At 36.3% G+C, this 12823-nt stretch overlaps 1 protein-coding gene across 2 annotated transcripts in view; it reads left to right on the top strand.

The window, feature by feature from the left end:
* The window catches only part of tmem132e (transmembrane protein 132E), a 413267-nt gene that overhangs the window by 373353 nt on the left and 27091 nt on the right, over window positions 1–12823 (top strand). The window lies entirely within an intron of this gene.

The following is a 12823-nucleotide window of genomic DNA, read 5'->3' as shown; positions in this document are numbered from 1 at the left end:
ATTTGAAATCATATTTAAACTTTATAAAATCATTAAAATAACATTACAAATGACTTTGTCATAATTTACCTCTTTAATTGTTCACATGGAAAATGTGCCTTGCTTTAGTGGAGACAAACGGACACTTTTAAAACAGACACATTTAAATGAAAGCAAGCTATGAGTGGTCCTCTGCTTGTTTATGGTTTTTTTTTCTTACTACTTACTAATGTGTTTCTATAATTCATATTTAGAAATAAAAAAAATCCCTATTATAACATTTACAATCATATTTAATCAAAATCAATCACTTCATATATATTTAAACATTAGTTTTGACAATTGTGCTACATTATGAATAATGTGAAACCTGAAAATGGTGTTTTACAGAGGACACTTGCAGTAAACATTTTGTTACCCATCATATATTTCAAATATCTGTATCTAAAACAAAATGTGTGCATGTGCGTGTGTAAGCATGCTTAGTCTATATTATTGTTTAAGCCTTTCATTCTTTTGTGAATGTGTTTTAGCATATTCTCCATTATAGATATTTTATGGTGTCAGGCTGTCAGCCCTACATTTCAGGTTGGCCTAGACTTTAACAGGATAGTTGGCATGAAGGTCTTAAAACACCTGAACCCCGCTAATTGCTGCTTGCTGCTATATTTATATTTATAATTCATTGAATACTGAAAAGAATCGATAAAAATTGCTTATAAAAACATCACACAGTAATCTCGGTAAATTACTGTAAAATTACCAGATGCTGTTCACAACATTCCATCTTTTTAGTAAGATACCATTCACACATCAGTACCAAAATACCGGTAAACTCTGTGATTTCAATCATCGGAAATTACCTGTCGGTCAGATCATTTTGTTTGATAATGTTTTTTTATTTAATATTTTGTATTCTGTAGTATATTCTTGTAGTATTTGCATTATGAAACTAAATTATATTTATGCAGTAATTATAGTCCATTTATTCACTTTTTGAGCATGTACCTGAAAATCACATTTCCAAGACTTAAGATTGGTCTCTTTTTAAAGATGACACTTGGCAGATTATTGCTGAATTGAAAAGTTTAAAAAAGTGAACTTGAAAAAAGTTAGAAAAGTTTCGTACCATTCAAGTTAAAAATTATATAATAACAAAACGTTAAAAAAAAATCTAAACTGTACCAGATGAACAATGACATAACATTTAATAAACACCAGGAACTAATACACAGAAACAACAGCATTAAACTTCAACACAAGACAAAGAACAGAAGACAACTGAGGGTTTAAACATACAGTGGCAATGAGTGACAGGTTAGACTCTAATCAATTAAACAAAGAATAACTACTGTATGACAACCAAGAGAAAATGGAAACTAGGCAAAACAGAACAGAGTTTACCCATTCAGCTGATGACGTTTCATTTAATCGACAACCTCTGTAGTCCCAGTTAGCCACTTGTTAGCAAAAGTCTTTTACAGGACAAGTAAAAGCTAAAAAAAAAATTAGAAGAGGGCATTACTGATGTATTTCATATTGTAGAATAAAAGGTGAAAATATCTTGAGCTTGTGTTCACCACAGACCTTATTTCAAAAATGCATGTACCTCTTCATGGAAATAAATGCTGTGATGTTATTTCCATCCAGAGGTGCATCAACTATTGCTCAACATCTTGTATTGAAAATGCAGGAGTCCAGCACTAAAGTCTCCTCCAGCACATCCCAAAGACTTTCAATGAATTTAAAGCTGCAGTCCGTAGTTTTTCCTCTTTGTCGCCATCTCTGTTCGAAATCTGCAATTGCAGTTATTCGCGGAATTATCAACTTTACCTTTAGAACCAGAACAATCTCTGTTACTTTAATTTCCTATTATCACTGTAAAGCCGCTTTGGAACAATCCTTTGTTAAAAGCGCTATATAAATGAAGATGACAAAAGATATATATATATAAACACACACACACACACTCATTCGCTCCACCAGCATCACACACACACACACACACACACACACTTGGCACCGCCTTGCTTATATTATGGCCTGATTGATTGCATCTTTAAGAGATTGTTGTATACTACTGTATGGGTCGTGTCAATAAAAAAAAAAAAAAAAAGGGATCGCTCTTTAAAAAGTTTGAAAACCACTGTCCTACATGGTTGTTTAAGAAATGAAAAGCTACGCACTCCATCAATTAGGGTTAGAATAACTGTTGCCAAACATATAACATGCTAGAAACATAATTTTCACTGGAATAATGACCCAATCATAGACTCTCAAGCATTTGCCTATTTAATTATATTGGTCAAGCAGTGCATGTAATCCTGAACCACTGTAACTTACCGTAAACAGCTCCGACAGAGCTTTATAATTGGCCCAAAGCAGACTTTTTAAATCAGTGTGTTCTGACCTCATACAGTACATGCTCATACCAGTAATCATGTTCTTTGATCATAAACGGCAGCATACCGGTAATTTACTGGTAATGCTCTCATACCGGGAAATTGCCAGAACTGATTTACTGGCATTTTTGAAAAGGTCTTGTTCACACATGATTTCTTAACAGTAATTTACCGGTTAGTCTGGCCTTTTTGTATACGTTTTTAGGCTATGTAGTCTATTCCAAATCAGTCATTACGAGGGTCTATACCAGTTAGGACACTACCAGAGTGGGCAGTTGTCTATGTAGGCAGTAGGCAGCGAGGCAGCTCACTAGATTGTGTAGCTAAACACGCACGGATGTGTGTGTTCTGTAGCTGGAAGATATGGGATATACACAATATGCCATGTATTTATGTGGGCTTTATGCATGAAAAGACCTTCTTTTTACATTTTCTAAGTACTCAAGAGGTCTGTTCACCCTCATTGGGGGATTTGGAAGTAGGAAGCAATCAGAGAGGCTCATATAAGAGGTGTTTATAGACACAACAATGGCAGAACCTATATGTTGCATGCCAAGCACACGAAATTAATTCTGCACTTATTTAGGCGAGCAAATCCCACTTCATACACCCACAGAGCCACATTCAAATTCGGTGCATCTAATGAGTATCCTACATACAGAGCAGAGACACACACACGCATTTCTTTTGAATTTCCGAATTATCATATGTATAAATCCATGGATACAAAGCAGATTATGAGAGAGAGGCTGTATATATATAGACTGCTCTCCAAAGTCTGAGACCACACTGAAAATCAGATATATAAAATAAAAATATAATAAATATTATATTATTGCCAGCAAGGGTTGCGATAAAAAAGAAAAATAATAAAGGCAGGATCTAATCGCATGCAGTAGTTTAATCATTATAAACTCAAAATTGTAATTAATAAAAAAATAAACTCAACACTTCTTCAGGTTATCTGGAAACAAAAACACAAGAAGCAAAACAACACCTATCAACGACTAAACGAGGTAATTAACAAGACACATGTGAGACACATGAGGGCAAATCAAAAACCATGGCAACAGATGAGCATGAACAAAGAAAACACATGCAGAAAACTGAACTGAGAACAGTGCAAAACTAACTCAAAGTCCAAATGAAGCAAAGGGCAAGCACAGACCAGATTAGGGCAATTAGGGATGCTAACGATTAATCGACAATCGATTAGTTGTCGATAATGATATAATCGAGTAAAACTTATCGATGGTCGATTAAGCAAAGTCACCATTAGATTGCATAGTTTTAATGCGGCTCGGGGAAAACACGTTCAGCAAACACACACAGAAAAATTAAGCGAGCTCACTGTAGTTACATATTCTAAGTGTATTAATGTCTTCACGCCATGCAACGGATAAAGTAGGCTTGCCATTTATTTTGAAATATAATTAACCAAGAGTCCAAAAAACCCTCCAAACAAGTGATTTCACTGAACTTAAGAACTACTTGTGTAAATGCCACGATAAAAGTGCATTGAATAGACAAGTAATAAGATCCTGGTTGATGAGTGATGATCTTCCAGCGATGTTTCAGCTGTGCGCTCTTATTCTATGGCGCGTGGTAAAGACCTGTCAATCTGAGCGATCGAACCAATCCAAGCGTGTTACTGCTGTAAAACAGCGTCTAATTAGTCTCTCAACATCGTCAAACTGCATCATGATTGTGTCGCGATCCTATAGCTTTAGCCAAGCAGCATGTCATGTCGCTCCGTCATCTACACAGGCTTGTTCGAGACCCCCTGCTCTAAATAAAGATATGCGATCTACTATGGTTTACTAATGTTTCGCCAAGTTACAAACCAAAATGTGGCTCAAAAGCATCACGTGTATACTGTTTACACGTTCGTCTTCTGCGTATTTTTTATGTAAATACTTGGTATATTTTGGTCTCTAACCGAAACAAGTATGCTTGTTGTATTCTGCTTGTTGAGACCTTTTCAACGATAGATGAGACAAGTCTATCTGTTTTGTACTGTTAAAACATCACATTTTCATGTAAAGCATGCAGTTAATTTGTTCTTGCTATGAAAATAGAAAACTTCAAATATGTCAGCAAATTTAAAAGCACTTGTATAGTGACGGTCATATTCCCTACACTGTAAAGCCAAGCTTTATTTAAAAAAAAAATGTTAAAAAAAAGTTAACGATAAATTGATTGTTAATTTAAAGAACGATCGTTTGTGGGAATTTTTGTAAATTGACATCCCTAGTGACTATTATATTATATTATAACAAAAAAATAACTATTACTAATCAGTATTCAGAAAATATTTGTATCCTATTTAAATATACCTTGCGCACATGCACAGTGAAGTGATATGTATGTTAACATATGTTTTACATCTTACGAATGCGTATTTATTTATGTTTTACGTCTTACGAACTGATCTGCCAAAAAAAATCTTGTGACACACTGTATGCTTTCTTTTTAGATGTGTCATCAAGGTAAAAATGGATATTGTGTTTGCGGTAGCATTATCACACAGTGATACAATACATGTAATGCATATGTAAACAAATAAATGAATCGAAATGTAAAGTTAGGGATTCATAAACAGAACTTTCTGAATCTGAAATTGGAATTGAATTCATATCGATTGAAGAAAATGAGTACATGTAAACATACTGATTTCTGCAAATGAAGAACACGTTCTGGACAATTCTGTTCTTCATAGAGTCATTTTGAGAGGTGGCCTCAGACATTTGGCCCTACAAATGAAAAGCTATGACTTATGTGTAACCTCAGCCATTTTTCCCAACAAGCTCAGTGTGGCCACAATTATCCCTCTTACCTCACAAAGCCAGTCTCTCAATCTCCATTACCATGAACTGCTCTTTCAAGCTCGGCCAGTGAGAGACTCACACAGGATCAGCTCCGCGCGTTCCCTTGAAATAGCTGGGTTTTGGCATGTGAAGGCAGTCCTCGATAAGCACGCGGGGGACAGATGATGTGTTGGCTACATGGGCTTCACTGCTGCTCCTGCTTCAATAGTACATCATAAATAAAATATGTCACGGCCTTCCAATTGGGACTTGTATCATGCAAACACTTTCAGAGCAGGGGATATGAAAGAGGAGATTCTGGACGTAAGGTCATCATGACCTTATTTTTTCCTCTCAGGCTCTAAACCTGTGGAATTTAACACTAACTTGACCCTTAATCCTGTAAAGTCTAACAAATTATTTATATATAGATATATATATATAATATAAGCTGCGAATGCTCTGCATACCCAAGCCATTTGTGGACTCACTAATTAGTATTAATACTATTTCCAAATCAACAAATTCCCTTGTTTGAAGTGTACCATAAAGCTTACATGATAAAATGTTGGTTCTGTCATTTATTTATTTGCAAATTTTTGCTGTAATTGGTTTGCTGGCATATGGGGGGTTTCATGCGCAGGGAAAGCTGTCCGCTGATCGCTCGCCCAAGCGGGAAAATCTCCTGTTCAATTCAATTCAATTCAATTCAAATTAGCTTTATTGGCATGAATGTGTACAATAGCACAATATTGCCAAAGCAATAGACATATACAAACATATAGATAAATAAAAGTGAACAATAAAAAATAAAATAAAACAATTACTAAAATATCAAACAATCAAAATAATAATTATTTGAAAATTTGTACAATTAGTTATCTGTTTCTGCCAGATCTCGGTCAAGAAAATCACATTGTAGTTGATACAAAACTAAATAGACTAAATCAAACGGGGGGGGGGGGGGGGGGGGGGGGAGTCATAACTGAAACAATTTTCATAGTATTTAATTGAATCTAGTCTTGCTTTACTTTGAAGGTTAAAAATCCTGTTTCAGTCTGAAATATCAGTCAGAATATCTTGTTTTATGTCATGGAAGTCAAATTGGTTACGAAATACGAAACTGTAAAATGGTCATATTTTATTGCAAGCAACATGCATCCACAGCAACATACATCCTTGTTAAAACCCATAAACCATTTGCTCCTCTACACCAAGCAATTCGTAGTACAGTGCACAAAACTGTAAATAGCTTAGAAGAATCTCATCATAAGGGCAGTCTGTCACCTCGGCAGTGTTTTATATCAAATAGCCTGTATCTTTGGTATCCTTTTGTGTGAATAAGAGGCTCAGGTTTACCTTGCTCTGACTGTGTGTGAAGTGTTTAATGGCTTGCAAAAAGCTCCCTTGCTGTTATTTACAGCTAAAGCTGTCTGAATCCATCTGAGCTGGCTGTTTCACCCGTCATGTGAGACCGCTCGGCTCTCGCTGTCTGTCACTGTAAATACTGCCCGCCACGAGAATGATACTCTTATTTGCATTCCCCAGCACGCTCACACATCGCTGTCAATTTAAAAATGATTCCGAGTGAAGTTATGGGCTGGGGCAGCGTTGACCTGTCTTTGTGTTAGAGTAGAGCGCTATATTACTATGATTCAAAAATTATCATTGTTATTGTTTTTAGGTTTTTTGGACATGTATCATTGTATTCTTACCACGGCATTACCATGAGAATCGTGTAATAATCAATAATCAAAGTAGTGGTATACAGTCAAACCAAAAATTATCCAGACACCATATATTATTTGTTATATTTTTTATAGTGGGTGCAGGACACTATAGTTCATTTATGTAAGTTAGGATAGCAAGGTGTATTATACATTTTGGTTTGACTGTATATCATAGTAAAAATTAAAGGAATACTATGGTATGGTCTATATAGAACCTTGAAGGGTTCCGTCGGGCACTTGATATATAGAACATTTTAGGAGATCATCATGGGATCATTTTTATGGATTTTGTTTTAATTCATAAATGTTGCTTTCATTTGTATTACATTTTATAAATTAAGCAGCTTGTAAACATACTTTATCACTAGAAAATTTTTTGAAATAACCTGAAAGTTTTATGCAATAATTTAAGAGATTTCCTTTTCGCATGATGGGTTCTTTAAAATTGAGTCACAAAAAATTTAGTGTTTTTTTTTCTTTCATAGAGTAATAATTTTTTATCATAATATCTTATGGTAATACTATGGCATCAAAGTACAAAGTCCATGGTATTATCATCTGATAAGTCAGCATGGGTACCACAGCTTTTTGAGATACTCAAATTCTGAGATAAACCTTAATGTCGTTATTCTTGTAGTTTTTTCTGTGCTTAGTTATTATTTGCTGGAAATAAACCTGGATTTGAATCGGCTTCCTTTGCTGAGAGTCCCTGTGTGTCCATGACCATCTGTTCAGCTTTTTGCTTGGAGTGGAGGAAATGACAGCGGTAGGCAACACCGGCACAAAAGGCTTTTCCTGAACATGAATCGTATGAATTAAATAAATTCAATGGGTGGATGTTGTTGACCTTTAAAGTTTACCTTGCATAAAAATGAGATGTCAGGGAAAGAATTGAGCTAGGCTGCAGGATGAAAAGCCATTGCAAGGGCATATAATGAATTTTATTTCTTAGTGCAAGTACCCAAGACTTCCATTTAGACAAGGCAGGCAGGCCAGTAATGCACTTTGAATGAAAATTATGATTATGCAGTTTCAGCTAAAGCTATCAGAGTAATTCTCAGCTAATAACTCATTTGCTCAGTGGGGAGATATTAAAGAGAACCTAATTCAGACGTTATTTGCAAGTCGAACATTTATGACCCATTTCATCTGGTGACTTTTCTCATGCTAAAAATGTGAATAAAGATTTTTTTTTATATTTTTTTTTATGAAATGAGTCATACAGCCTGACTTGTGATGCAATAATCTGACAAGTGATAAATCCTATAGTGCCATTCCAATGTGATTGTTATTATGGTTATACTTTATTTCGATAGTCCACTTTAGACATTCTACTAACTATAACTTTGCAACTACATGTCAACTAATTCTCATTAGAGTATTAGAAGACTGTTGGGTTATGATCCGGGTTAGTTGACATGTATTATCACTATCAATGACTGGTCTCGCACCTTAAAAGCAGTTTAGCATAGCAAAGCGAAAAGAAAATACGTTTTTCCAAATGAAGAGTCGAGTCATTTTATGTGGAATACATTATTGTCAACCCTGGTGACCTGAAAGGGCACTCTGGAAATAAAAACATGTAAAATGTTTCTAAAAAACAACACAAAGTGATGTTGATTGAAAACCAGTTCAAATAAGACTGCGGATTTTTTATTCATACTAGCATGCTTTTATTTCTACTATATTAAATGCCTGTTTTAAAGCAAAGGGGCTCAGTGGAAAGTTTCTCCTCGAATGTGCTGTTTTGATTGAAGCTTGAGGGAGAGAGAGCTGCATAATCTTTGCTTTATTCCTGTGGGCCACAAGGGAAATAATTTACAGTTAGTTGTGCAACATCCCTGCAGCAATTCTATCCAAAATAATGAATTGATTTTTTCTTGGAAAGCCAATGTGCTCTTTAATTGGCTTCAGCTTTTGAGATGTAATTGAAAGCATAGATTTATTTGCATGTGTCATCCAACAGGAAAACTTTTAAATTGGGAAGCTCATGAACAAGAGTATTTTAAAAGTTAATCCATTACCATGGAGTGCTGTAACTGCCGTAGCCCGAGAGGTTTGTACGAAGTGAATGAGAACCTCAATCCCATTTGAGTTTGTCAAATGACACTGTTGAACACGTGCATCCTTTTCTTCAAGCTTCATACATTTTACAGGATGTATTCTTCTCTTTTACTATTGTAACCGTTTTTAGATGTAGATTCATATCCTGGTTTAGCCTTGATTCCAGAAAAGATCTTTAAATGCTTCACAGCTAGGGGAACATTATGTAATCAAAATATTGCTTTATCTCTTGTGGACATTACTGAAGATGCTCTTGCCATTTATTTTAATTCATTTTAGTAATTCAGCTCATTAATTCTCATTAATGTCCTTGACACAGCACACAAGACAATTAACTAGAAAATGTAGGTCATAACACTGTTACGTCGCTTTCACTTGTCTGTATATTGAGTTATGTTCACTTCTTTTAATATTTTTAAAAAGCGAAACCACGACTATGTCAGGTTGAAGGGATAGTTCACTCTAAAATGAAAATTAAATCATAATTAACTCATCCTGTTGTTGTCCTAATGCCGTATGCCCTTCTATCTTTTATGGACCATGAAAGGAGAATGAAAAAATAATTATTTTGTCCCCCTCACGCTCGTCAATATGTGATGCGATTTGGGAAAACCCACATCATGGTGAAATTTGACCTATTACATATAATTATGGATTATACACTCACCTAAAGGATTATTAGGAACACCTGTTCAATTTCTCATTAATGCAATTATCTAATCAACCAATCACATGGCAGTTGCATGAATGCATTTAGGGGTGTGGTCCTGGTCAAGACAATCTCCTGAACTCCAAACTGAATGTCAGAATGGGAAAGAAAGGTGATTTAAGCAATTTTGAGCGTGGCATGGTTGTTGGTCCCAGACGGGCCGGTCTGAGTATTTCACAATCTGCTCAGTTACTGGGATTTTCATGCACAGCCATTTCTAGGGTTTACAAAGAATGGTGTGAAAAGGGAAAAACATCCAGTATGCGGCAGTCCTGTGGGCGAAAATGCCTTGTTTGATGCTAGAGGGCAGAGGAGAATGGGCCGACTGATTCAAGCTGATAGAAGAGCAACTTTGACTGAAATAACCACTCGTAACAACCGAGGTATGCAGCAAAGCATTTGTGAAGCCACAACACGCACAACCTTGAGGCGGATGGGCTACAACAGCAGAAGACCCCACCGGGTACCACTCATCTCCACTACAAATAGGAAAAAGAGGCTACAATTTGCAAGAGCTCACCAAAAATGGACAGTTGAAGACTGGAAAGATGTTGCCTGGTCTGATGAGTCTCGATTTCTGTTGAGACATTCAGATGGTAGAGTCAGAATTTGGCGTAAACTGAATGATCACATGGATCCACCATGCCTTGTTACCACTGTGCAGGCTGGTGGTGGTGGTGTAATGGTGTGGAGGATGTTTTCTTGGCACACTTTAGGCCCCTTAGTGCCAATTGGGCATCGTTTAAATGCCACGGCCTACCTGAGCATTGTTTCTGACCATGTCCATCCCTTTATGGCCACCATGTACCCATCCTCTGATGGCTACTTCCAGCAGGATAATGCACCATGTCACAAACCTCGAATCATTTCAAATTGGTTTCTTGAACATGACAATGAGTTCACTGTACTAAAATGGCCCCCACAGTCACCAGATCTCAACCCAATAGAGCATCTTTGGGATGTGGTGGAACGGGAGCTTGGTGCCCTGGATGTGCATCCCACAAATCTCCATCAACTGCAAGATGCTATCCTATCAATATGGGCCAACATTTCTAAAGAATGCTTTCAGCACCTTGTTGAATCAATGCCACGTAGAATTAAGGCAGTTCTGAAGGCGAAAGGGGGTCAAACACAGTATTAGATGGTGTTCCTAATAATCCTTTAGGTGAGTGTATATCCATATGAAAGCTGGTATCAAGCCCTTTCCAAGTCTGTTTTTATTTTTTTCATAGCTTGTTGGTAGCAAAATATATGTTTATCTGAAGTTGGCTGATCGCTATGATTTTCAGGAACGGAATTTTGAGAAAAACAGGTTTAATTAACTGTCACATCCTGCTGACCTGACACTTGGCACTCTTTTTTATTGCCTTTTTTTTCATATCACATAGTTTAGTAATCATCATTTATTTGAAAGCTTACAAACTCAAAATTCATCCTGTGAGTCCATTATGACATCATTTATTGTACTGACATCAGGAATTAGCAGTTTGAGGCGAGCAAGATCGTTTAAGTGAGCAGCTATTTCAGGCTCCGTTGTTTTCTTGTTCTCCTCCATCTCGAGATAATGTTATAAAACTGCGCGTCGTTACAGTTTAAACAGGATTGGCGTGAAATGCGCACTGATACACCTTCACTGTGCATGTTATGTGGTTTATTTTGATAGGTAAACTATTTTTGTAGTGTTAAGAGACGGACAGGTATGGGGGATTTTTTTGCACCTCCGCCGGGCGTTAGAGAAATGGTCGCATTAGAGAAAGAGAGTACTTTCAGCTTGCCACTATAAATCGCTATTTTTCTGCACTAAACAAGGGAATTTTGCCAAGATATTTTCAGAGATAAGAGACAAGATGTTATGGAATAATAATTTAATGAAAAAAAATTTGTTTACAAAAAACGGATTTTTTGATCTTCCTGAAAACGGCCCGACATCTGACAGGTTTTCCCAGATCGCATCACATATAACGGCAGTGAATAATGACAAGTATCAAGCTTTTTAAAAAAGACACAAAAGTATAACAGAATGATCCCATGGGACACATTCTGCATTCCAAGTGTTCTGGGGTATACGATAGGGTTTGGTGAAAAACAAACTGAAATGTATTATTTAATGACATTTTCTGGAGTGAAAACAGACGCTTCATCTTTTGTGTGAAGTACAATAAACTTCATAAAACTCATCAGTAAAGTTTTGGCCATCATTCGGACAGGGTCCGCTACAGCAGGCTTGTACTAATTGTGGATAAAAGACCAAGGCCAACCCTATCGTATACCCCCAGAACACTTTGAATATACAGTACGTGTCACATGGGATCATTCTGTGATACTTTCATGTCTTTTTTAAAAAAAGCTTGATGCTGGTCATTATTCTCTGCCATTATATTGACGAGCCATATTTAAAAAAAAAATCAAAAATTCTCATTTTGTGGTTCATAAAACAAAGAAGGGCATACAGCATTAGAACAACACCAGGGTGAGTAAATTATGACTTAATTTTCATTTTAAGTTGAACTATCCCTTTAATAAGCCGTTTATATGACAGAATTCTGTACAAATTAATACAAGTATATTTCAGAAAAACAGAATATTAGCTTAATCAGGTTTTGATAGTATGGTCACTACATTTACATGACACATTCGGAATACAACCAAATTTCGATTTCAATTTAAAGCAGAGGATCTATGAAAGTCATGTGAGTTCCAGGAAATAATGCTGAAAAATAACCAAATATTTACTTAGCATTGATTGTTAAACTTACAGGACTTTAATAAAAACAAGAAATGCATCCCAATGCAGCATTTCAGTTATGATTTATGATAAAAAATACAACTTTCTTAAATCAGACAAACTAAGCACATCATTTGAGTTAGATTAATGCCTTTTTGAGTTGTATTGGCCTGTACTGGTTTTGTGGTTTATCCCCATTTGCACTTTTCCCAGCAGGCCCGGAGTGGCCATCAGGAGAATTCCCGGTGGGCGGCTCATAAATTGGACCAGCAGTGCCACTTAGAAATAAAGGCAGTTTTACACAGGACTCGGAAAGCGCAAGTGTCTATTTCTTTTTCAGTGAGAGAGCCATGGAAAGCGGCATTAAACTCCCGGGCTGAAAATGGGCCCTACTCCGGCCCTGCTTC

The sequence above is a fragment of the Rhinichthys klamathensis genome, unplaced genomic scaffold, assembly GCF_029890125.1.
Source record: "Rhinichthys klamathensis goyatoka isolate OS25496 unplaced genomic scaffold, OSU_Roscu_1.1 h1tg000435l_1, whole genome shotgun sequence".
Classification (NCBI taxonomy): Eukaryota; Metazoa; Chordata; class Actinopteri; order Cypriniformes; family Leuciscidae; genus Rhinichthys; species Rhinichthys klamathensis.
This window is presented reverse-complemented; position numbering and strand designations above follow the sequence as displayed.